The sequence below is a fragment of the Pezoporus wallicus genome, unplaced genomic scaffold, assembly GCF_028554395.1.
Source record: "Pezoporus wallicus isolate ANWC-B61680 ecotype Strahan unplaced genomic scaffold, APGP_CSIRO_Pwel_v1 contig_6899, whole genome shotgun sequence".
NCBI classification, from domain to species: Eukaryota; Metazoa; Chordata; class Aves; order Psittaciformes; family Psittacidae; genus Pezoporus; species Pezoporus wallicus.
The window spans coordinates 3,900,953-3,912,061 of NW_026638613.1; the positions used below are offsets into that span (position 1 = coordinate 3,900,953).

General features: G+C 37.8%; 1 non-coding gene across 1 annotated transcript; it reads left to right on the forward strand.

The window, feature by feature from the left end:
- Positions 1 to 5,830: 5,830 nt before the first annotated feature.
- Positions 5,831 to 5,901, forward strand: TRNAG-GCC (transfer RNA glycine (anticodon GCC)). Its single transcript has one exon. It is a non-coding gene; the product is annotated as a tRNA-Gly (tRNA).
- The last annotated feature ends 5,208 nt before the right edge of the window (positions 5,902 to 11,109 follow it).

Genomic DNA, 11,109 nt, shown 5'->3' on the forward strand with positions numbered 1-11,109 from the left:
GTCTTCAAAAGCTGGTTCTAGTGAAGGGTGGACTAATGTTTCAACAAGGAACAGTCTGTTTTATTATTTTTCTTATTTTTTTTAAAATTTTGATTTTATTGTGGTTTTTTTTTGTGCAAGCTGAGTAAATGACATTGGCATCTGGGGAACCACAGTGCTATGGGATGACAAAATCCTTCCCCATTGGTAATAGTGCACCCAGGGCTGTCTGCACGCATTTGTTGCTATTGAGAGCGCAGCTGAGCTTTGGACTGGGTGTACTGAGAGCAAATTGAAAGGCAACTCATGCCTTTGATGTAAAAGGCAGCTCTTTCTCATGGATTGAGGAAAGCTGCATGGAGATTCTTCTTTTGTGAAATCCCAGCAAGACTATGAGAAATTCAGGGAATGTCAGTAGGTTATAATGCAAAGTAAGATTTTTTAGAAGTTTGCTAAAAATTCACTGCTTTGTTAAGTGGCTCCTTTATTCTCACTGCTTTGTTTTGTTTTTTTCCTTAATTGTATTGTGAAAGGTATCTAAATAAATTCAAATCTGGAGCATACTGGATCAGTGCAAACTGTCCCAATTAACTCATTAATATCCATTTGCAATTATTTCTGTGAGTTTGTTGGTAGCATAGTGGGTTCCAAACAGGCACATGCACACACCATTCTTTCCTTTGCATTTTAGTTTTGGTTTTCATCTTGCTGTTTTTTTCTTCATCTAAAATAATTGACTATGAACAGAAAGTGGATATTTTCTTTATATATATAGATAAAATATGAAAGCTTTTTTTAATCAGAGTTTTCTAATGTGCTGTGGTAAGATTTCCAGCTGTTAAAAGCAAAATACCTTTTAAGCTGGTTTTTAAAAGAAAAAGAAATGAATTATGATCTATAAACTTACAGACTTTGAACAGACGCATAACATGGCAGGTTCTTATTGTGTTTTAAACTTGTGCATTTAGCTGTACTGAAGCCAGTGTCTACAGTACTGTTGATTTTTACAATGTCACGACACCACTGTAAGAGATGTGCTACAAGAGTGTTAAATAAACTTTTATTCTCAGGACATTTTAATTCAGTGGTAACATTTTTTATGGGGTCCAAATGAAAGTCAATCAACAGTATTCTGTGTGCATAGTGCTGACTTTCAGAAATGTAGATAAATAGATGGCATATTTTAGTTTGTTAACACTTGAGCATCTTCAGTTGGAATAGCTACCTTGACTTGCTGACTACAGAATCACTATGTTAAACTCGTATTTCAGAATGTGCAAATCACTAGAAAGCTTGCTTTTAAACATCTTATTTTCAGAGCTATCCTACTCCAAGAACCTGTAGTTGTGTATTGAGGTTTTTCTATCTGATGCTGTGTTATTGAAAGATTGTGTTTTTTATGAAGGTAGGTATCTTGGGGAAGATATAGGTGATTTGTGTGTGCATCGAATCACTCTGAATAGCAGTAAGTAAAGACATTTAAAATACGAATGAAAATAATGAAAGATAATCATGGATAATGCATCAGTTACTTCTCTTGTCTACTTCTCTTCCATGATAAAAATAATTTCTGAGAGAGTGGAATTTAACAGGTGTTTCCCAAGAAAATTGTTAATATGTGCTGATCTGACAGCCTGTTTATTCTGTCTTGTTTCTCCAGTCAGCCATCTTGAAAAAAAAATTTCATGCAGTTGACAGATTTGACTTTTTTTTTTAAAAATATACAAGTTCTTGTGTTGAAGAAGCTAAAGTGAATCAAATTCCTGTCTGTAAAATTGAAGTTTGACTTAAATGCCATCAATTTTTGAAAAGGAATATTAAAATTATTTCAAAGTGTGGTGGGTTTGGTTTATCAGTTTTTTGTTTTGGTTGTTTTTTTTTTTTCTGCCTTCAGATTTAGGGCAGATTTTGTGCAGTCAATTTTAATCTTAATATTTGTAACATTCCAGAGTCTGCAGGTTGGTAAGGTATTTCACATTCATTTTCACTGTGGGCTGGCATTGTGCTTCTCAGTTAGTAATTTATTGCTAACAAGATAAAATTTATGATTAAAGATGTGTCTGTCTTTTGTATTTGAATAAAAATACCTAAGAAATTCTCAGGGAAGTCAGAAGTGCCAAGATCTAGATTGTGATTGGTATCATATATCTGTGAGTGCTTAAATAAGTTGCTTAAGAATCTCAGGGTTGCAGGAGGGTTGTTGCTAAAGTCTTGTAGACCTGAAACTTTGTCTAATAAAAGAAAGAATCAATAAGGTTCGTTAAAATGAGAGGGAATATTAAAACAGAGATTACACAACGAGCTTGAATATTTTCTTTCCCTTATGTTATGGCCTTGAAGAGTTTCCTTGTGTACATGGCTGTGACTGCACTGCAACTCGATATTGGCATGTTTACCTTTTAATAGTTTTACTTTTCGATGCTAATTTAAATAGAGCTGCAGCTGTCTTTAAAAAAATCACTAAATGTACTAAGATGTACTTAGAGTGAGGGTCTCCCTCACTTGTGCACCCTTCCAGGAATGTATAATGTTCTCAAGATAAAATTTAGAGCAATATTTGCATCCAGAATGTTCCCTTTCAGTGACATTAAACAATCTAAAACAGTGATTTCGGCCATGACAGAATTTAGTGTGCTCTGCTCCTGGGGAGAAACATCATGTCCATTGAGCGCAGCAATATAAAAAACAGCACACAGGTACACTCATGATAATATAGAGAGTTTCCGCATGTTATTACTTCTATTTTCCTGCCACAAAAATAACGGGCAAGCCTTAAATCTGGCTGTACTATAATGTAAAACCTGAACAACTGTCATTTTTGTTTTGGCTGGCTTCCATGTAGAATTTCTAAGATGTGAAGCAAACAGAAGGGATAGTATGTGGGAAGTGTGCAGAGCTGCAGAGTCCGAGGGCTCCCTTTATCCCTACTGCAGTTGAAATCAAAATGCACAAAAAATCCATTCAGTTGCCTTCACTGTAAAGCTACTTTTGAACTACCATGCATATGCATGGTGTGCTGCTCAGCCTGACCCTACAAAGGTCAAGAGCTTCAGGAGCTGTATGGTGAAAGGAGAATAAAGATCCTGCAGATGAAGTGGTGTTAACTTTTTAATTGTTGGTTTTTTGTTTGTTTTTTTTTATTTATTTATTTCAGCAGCTTTTGTTTTTCTTACCTTTTTAATTTTTAACTCATCTGGGAGGAGCGCTTCCTTGTGTTGTTATGATCAAAGGGAGAAGGAAGATGTCTGACAGTATGAGGACGTTCAGTGTGCCAGTGTTAGTAAAGAAACAGAGGAGGAAGAAGGCAAAGTGAGTTTTGAAAGTATTTTATTTCTGATAAATACGGTTTGTTTCAAGAAAGCTTTAGTACACATTTAGTACACATTTGAGAAGCCAAACACTCTGAAATCACGCTGCTGTGCTTTTATGCTGTGAGAAGGTGTGTTTTTTTTTCACAGCCTTTTTTTTTTTTTGTTTTTTGTTTTTAACCAAATGTTTGTCAGAGTAGTTTCCCTGGTTTCCATTGCTTTTTGGCAATGAATTCAATAGTATAAAGCATAGAAAAAAAAATGGGGAAGAGAATTCCCTAGAAAATAATAACTGATTAAAGATGGCAAATCTTATCCTTGAGAGTGGGAGGTGTTAATGAGACACAGAAGTAGTTTTGTTTCTCCCTACCAATGAAGGACTCATCTCAGCAGAGGAAGCTGAAGTTGTAAGATTTATCCCATCTGCCTTGGACTGGGACTTACCACTGTCACTTCCAGGATGGCAGCAGCTAACAGATTTTACACAGTTTTCAGTAACTCAGACAGGATACAGAGCTGGACTTTGCAGCTCACGCTTCTCTTAAAAAATAAATTGTAAATCAAAACCTTGAGTATTTTCCAACAGTGCAAAGAGAGAGCAAGGCACTCCTTGGCCACATATTAATTTAGACACATAGCAAAGACTTTTTATAAAAAGTTTATTTCTCACCATCTTATCTTTGAAAGGCCGAGGAAATTGGGAGTTAGCATATTTTCTTTTTATTGTTATAATCTTTTTATAAAGATAAAAGTATTCCTTTTTGACATGGAGCACAACATTAGGGATTTTAGATTTGCTTTTTAGCTTTCTTTTATCAAAAATAGTGAATGTCTTGCTCTAATTTTTTTCTCATGCACAGCAGAGCTTGTAAATGCCTAAGGCTCTTGGGGAAACAACAGTATTTGAAGAGTAGAAAAGTAGATGAAAATTTGTTAAATATTTACTTATATGTATCATTTTTAATTTTTTTATCTTTGGTGAAAACGTAGCACATCGTGTGGGTTGCATTCGTAGCAGTCTTCTCCAGAATTCCTACAAGTTGTATTTATTATGGTCTGCACCATGTTCTCAAACTCTGTTAGGTTGTTGATAACTTCTAAGGATGGGTCTTTCCACATGACTACAATCAAGCTCCTGCTTCTGTACAGAGTAAGAGAATTCCTCTCTTGATACACAGAGATTACAGCTGTTGGATATGAAATGATATCTAATTTAGGTGATGCTAAGCTCCTATTATAAGTGAGTTTCACAAGTAGAGAAATTACAACATATACAACATTAACAGTCTGAATTCTAAGTTTTTTTCTCTTTGGATGTGGCTTCCTTGAAGACTGTGAGGTCTGCAGTTGTGTCTCTGTGACCAGGGGAAATGGAGAAGGGACTGTTTAGAGGGTGATTTGTATTAACTTGCCTGACAACCATCTCACAACAGGTTTGGTTTCATTCTGCTTCAATGCACTGACCTCTGCTCGCTCAGTGGTGTGCCAACCTGTTGTTATTTTTCTGCTATATCGAAGAAGTGTGGAATTATTTGAGCTTTTCTTTAAAGCAACATAAACATCTTCCACTGAAGTGTGTTTGAATAAAGCAACCTGATTAACAGGTGGGAAATTTGTGAGGAAAAAAGTGCTGGAATTGGTGGTGCTGTCTGAAACTAACGGCATCCCTGCCTCTGCTCTGGTTCTGATTGCAAGTGGGGGAAATCACAGTATTCATTTGCAGAAGTGTTTTAAAAGCATGCTTATGCTTGCAAAACCCAATGATTCCTCAGCAACCTCCTCCTCCTCTTCAGCCTTTGTCCCAGTGCTCGTTACTCTACATTCTCTCATGTTAAATTACATTAACTACTCGTTAGAGTTGGCACTTCACTGCCCAGGTCTATTTACATGGTATTTTTAGTTTGCAGGAACAGCTTGCAGGCCTGTATGTCCTAGATTTGGATCAGAGTTCAGTATCTTCCTGCCTATTGAGCCATCTTGAATTTTCATCTGGTTCAAGAGTTATTGACTGGACTTTGAGGCTGCTCCAAATGTAAATAATAATGCGCTATGTGTAACACATTGTGATAATTTGTATTTAAAAAAAAATGCCAATATATGCAGAGCATTGGGCTGAAATATATGCTCAAACATAACTACTTAAAACAATATTTTGAAACCCATACATTGACTCCTATGTACACTACCCAGTTTCCTCTCTCTGTTGTGCATGGTCTTGCTTTGAGTAACTTAAACTAGAAGAAAATAAACTGTGTTTGAGTAATTTAAACTAGAAATATGAAAAGCTGGTCCTTAATAATTTTAAACTATTTTAATACAAAATGTGAAAGAGAAGAAAAAAAATGTCTTTTTTTTTCCCTTGTGTACCTGCTGTCCCCCAGATCTAAGTGTATGAAAATGTACCTCATAAGAAAGAATAGGTGTCTAAATTAAGAGCAAAGTTATTTACCTGGTTTCAAGTTGTAGTAAATATCATGATCTAAGCTGAGGTGTTATGGGTCACTTGCTTAGTTCAGAAAAGCATGGTATCTAAGACATCTTCTGCATTGGTGGTTCAGTGGTAGAATTCTCGCCTGCCACGCGGGTGGCCCGGGTTCGTTTCCCGGCCAATGAAAAGAACTGTCGTGGTTTAAACCCAGTCAGGTAATTCGTTCACTCACTCTCCCACTTCTTGCCCTCCCCCTGCTCCCGGAGGGACAGAGAGGAGAATCGAAAAGAATGCAACTCCCACGGGTTGAGATAAGAACAGTTTAGTAACTAAGGTATAACACAAATCACTACTGCTACCACCAGTGATAATAATGATAAAGGAAATAACAAGGGAATACAACACCTCACCACCAGCCGACCGATAACTTGCCCTCCTCAGCCCGACCAAGCACCGACCGATACCTCCTCCAACCCTGAAGTCCCCCAGCCCTTCCGGCTAACTCCCAGTTGCATCCTGGGCATGACGTGCTGTGGTATGGAATACCTCTTTGGTCAGTTTGGGTCAGGTGTCCTGTCTCTGCTTCCTCCTGGCTTCCCCTCCTCCCTGGCAGAGCATGAGGCTCACAAAGTCCTTGGCCAAACCAAAACATCCTTGTTATCAGCTCTGTTCCCGAGCTGAAAGGCAAAACACTGCACTGCACCAGCTACCAAGAAGGAGAAACATGACTGCTACTGCTGAACCCAGGACAATATGTCACGTAGTGTGCAGTAAATGTCGCTTCTTGCCATGGCGGGGCTGAGAAGAGGGATGTATTGTTCAAGACTTATTAGCCCTAACTTGAGAGAGAAGGGATGTTTGTGGTGGTATATGGTGTTCTTCTTTATTATCTCTATGCAAGTTACATGACAGTCAAATGATTAAGTAAAACAGGGTATTTCTGAGGTAGTGCTTTTTGGTGAATCATACCATAGTATTGTTCCTGATGCAGCATAACAAAAATAAAAACAGAATGAAAAGGGAGCACATAGACGCTGGGAGTAGAGGTGATCAATCTCTACATGGTCAATGCTAGGCGTTTAGTGTAGGTGGCTAGTCGCACTGGGATTTCCTCTGTAGAAATGGGGTGAAACCAGGTGTCTCCAGAAGCAGCCCACATCACCTAGGACAGGCTGTTATTCAGAATAACCTTTTCAAGGGTTAACCTAGTTGCTCTCCATTCTCTGTAAGGAAGCCCATGGAGATCAACAGGAGAGCTAAGTTAGGTGCCTAGAGTTAGATTGAGTGAGTCTCCATAAAGCTATAATGGTGCAACTCTGGAAATGTGAATGAGATGTCCTTGAGGAGGCCACGTGCCCAGGAGACTAACAAGATGTGAAACAGGCTGTATTTAAGGTTTTTTTTTGGCTGCATATCAAAGATCAGGCAGATGTAGTGAGACAGACTGCTTCAAGGACCTCAGACTCTGTGTCCTGCATTGCTGTTTGTTCCATGCATAATAGCAGAATCATGGGCTCTAGCTAAATTTTATGCTCTCCTTTTCAAATGTAACTGAAATTCAGATGCATCCTAGTTTCTCTTAGAGTTTTGAAATACACTGTTGCTTTAATCCTTTATACTTAAAAGGCAGTTGTATATTCCTAAAGACAGGAGTATTTTGGAAGAAAATTAAAACTTCTTTAGTATCAGCGTGCAGAGTTCTTTTGGGATGACAGGTAGTACTTAAAGATTTTTGTTTTGTTTTGTTTTTTGAATTTGAACGGGGGAGGGTTTGTTTGTTTTGTTTTCAGTTGTCACCTGACACCAGTGCAATGAAAAATTAGAATTACACTCACATTCTAAAGCAACTGAAATGAAATATTATGAAAGCTGAAACATGACCAACAGACAAAACAAAACCTGTTTAATAAAAGACCTGCAAATGTGAGTCATGGTTTCAGCTATGCGATGAAGTCGTGTTGCTTTACGGGAAGAAGTGACTATTCCACTCCAGTGGTAAGAAACAACAGACTTACATAGGATATCTTTTTCTTTTTTTTTTTTTGTAGGGTATAACACGTTTTTGGAAAATGTACCGAAAGTGTAGATGTAAAGAGAGGAAGGGAAACTTCCCAAGCATGCCATAAACTAAAAAATGCTGCCAATCTAATAAGCTGCAGCAGTTTTGCTGTTCGTTTTTGTTAAATGCACTTTATTAGGTTCTTCATGCTTCAGAGATATGTAAAACACAACATATTTGTAGTTTCAGTCTTCTAATTGACTCTGATATTTTTCTTTCCTCGAGGAGTCTTCATTAAAGGGAAATGATTTTGCAGTCGATACCTTATGATTTGTTATAATGCAAATAACATTTAGCACATCTTGTAGACTGTCTGAAGAATTCCCACAAGCTTCCTAGCAAATGTCATCTTCTGAATTGAGAGAAGCACTGCCTTCCTTTTGCTTTCCTGCAATTTGTCATGCTTCATACTTGGCTAAATCTGCCAATTTTCATTGTCCTCACTGACAACAGCTGTCAGCATTCCATTTATGTCTTCAAAACTCTTGGTGGCAGCATCCTCTGAGTTACAGGATTGAAATGCAACCTGAACAACTTGGAGATTTGGGTTATGTGACTTCTTGCTGTATCATCTTCAGAATCAGCACCATAAAATCCCTTAATTGCCCTAGAAAGGAAGAACACAGCTGGATGTCACAAAGTGGCCAACAGGTCCAATAAAGTCATCATTAACTCTGGCACTGCTTTGAAGAACTCATGTTGACAATGATGGAATTAAAATCAGTTGGAGAAACATACATGTAATGAATCTAATAGCTGTGAAAAGTTAGGGTGGAAGCCAGCTAAGTAAGCTTCTTTTGAAAGCAGAGTTGAGCAGATGCTTTTCTTTGTACATTCTCATTTACTGCAAACTTGTGACTGCTTTTGAATTCTTCCCTAACCTAAGAGAAGTTCCACTCTTTTGTAGTTATTAGGTTGTTTTGCAACCTTTTTTCTCTTTTTTTTTTTCTTAATTTTGAGGAAATTAAGGAATTCCTTCTGAATCACAACCTCTCTGGCTTAGATACAAGTATATTGTAATTCAGTCACTGTTTGTCCAAACTCACAGCCATTGTTGTAAGGAGTTATTACCATCTTCCTCATCTGTTTTGATTTACATTTTTCAGTTCTAAGTGAAAAGAATGAATTCAGAAGACACACAAAAATTATTTTTGCGTATTTTAAAATGGAAAAGTTTCTAAACTTTATAATATTCAATTTTTCAAGTAAGAAAACATAGAGCCATGAAATCTATTGAAGGTAAAAAAAAAAATTACATTTAGGAATAATTTCAAATAATTCTTATTATTTCAAATAATTTGAAACTAACTGCTCCTTGAGGTTCCTTCCGACCTGGTATTCTATGATTCTGTGACTCTGTGCTGTTTTTCCCTGCCTAAACGTGAACATTCGGCTTCAAGGAAGTTAACATAATGGTTCAAGTGCTGCACTGGATATTTGGGATGCTTTTAGCTCATGCAGAAAACCCAACAGACTCTGTGAATGCATTTATCTGACAGCTGTTAAGGAGCTGGTGAGGGTGCAGTGACAGTAGAAAATGTTTACTGGCAGTATTTCTTCTCACACAGGTGCTTTGGGTCTTCTCTGCTAAGAAAAATGTGGGTATCTCTTGGTAGCTTTGTGGGAAGTGATTAATAGCCTGTGTTCCTTTCGACCTGTATTTCCAGGGGTGTTTTTAAGGAAGGAAAGGAGGGGGATGTGTATTGAGGTGAATTACTAGGTTTACAACTGGATGCTCTGGTCCTCCACAGTTGATTGTGATTAGTCGTTAAATGCTTTGTGCAGAATGATTTTGTTATTTCTGATGGTTATGATGATACGCTAAGCTAGTATTTAAGAACTTCAAATTATAATAAAGGGACTGTAGTGTGAATCAATAAGCACCACGTTAGTTATGGGTGTCTGGAGATAGCAGCCCCGGAGCTGTTAGCTTAGCCTACCAGTGAATTTGCTGCAGGGTAGTTTTTTAGCATTACTTTTCCTGGATGAAGAGTTTATAGCGCTGTTGGGCTCAAGTTGCTTTGGGCTGCAGGTGCAATTCCACCCTTAGGCAATCTAGTTTGTTGTTCAAACTTTCTTTTCTACTGAAAGATATTTCGAAGACTGTTTCTTTGCCAGTGTAGCTGTGAAGGGTGGAATGCTCACCAGAAGCAGTCAGGCGTGGTGGGAGAATGGGAATGGTTTGCCCTAGTGAGCAGTGTTGTACCCTATTAGTAGATTATGATTTTGCACTGAGCAGGGAAGGTAATTTTGCTCAGATAGGTACAGAATTTTTCATAATAGACTGCATGTAACCTTTTACATTGTCAATCTGAAAGTTTCCTACTAATTTTGGGTACAGTCTCCAACTTGGCAAATCTGTTGTTATAGGGTAGTTTAAGAGTGGGTCGTACTTTGATTAGGTCTTAGCAACAGAACAGATCTACAATAGCACTCTCTACTGTTATTTTTTTTTGCAGTGCTTTCTGGCTGGTATGTCTTTATGAACACCCTGTAACACTCCCTTACATGTCCATATAGACACTGCCAGCGATTACCACAAACTAGCATTTAATTCTTTACCTAGATTCAGGTTTGCTCAAAAAGTTCTGTAAGAGCTGCTGACCAGTTGCTCATTTGCTTTGCTTTGAGGCAGGTTTCAAGCTCTGCTGTTGAAACCTGAAACAGCAAACTCAGCAGCGCTCAGGTGCTTCTACCCAGGCTGAGGTCTCTGTATTGTAGTAGCTGAACCCTAAAGTGCTGGTGATCGGAGAGACGCACCTGGTAATAAATTGAATTGTTCTGTGGGTAAGAGCAGAACCACATCATCCCTGGAAATGGTCTTTAATTATTCTTTTTTTTTTCTTTCCAATTCACCAGTGCAGCCATGACAGCAAAGTGTTTTGTCTGTAAGCAATGTCTGTTATGTATGGATGATGAGGTTTTCTTGTGCCTCAGAAAAATATCATTAGCTCATGCTACAGCAGCTTGCACTTTTGTTTTTTTTTTTGATACTGCCAGTTTATGAGCCAGAAATGAGAATTAGCATGCATAATCTAGTGGAGCACGTGAAGACCAAACACAAAGTTACCCAAAATCACAATTTATCCTATGCAGCCTTCCCCACTGCTGCTAAAAGGGGAGGTAATAGCTTCCTCACCTCAGGAACTGAGCTAACAGAGGCCTGTCACCTTGGGATCTTTGTCCTGCTGTGCATCCTGGAGTATACTAATCTCTGTATTTAGCTCTTTTTTTTTTGTATGCATTTATGAAAGAACTTTGCACAGATGGGTAAGTTTTTTATCCACATTTCTTAGCAATTTAGTATAGTTACAGCAGGAGTAATTATTTCTATC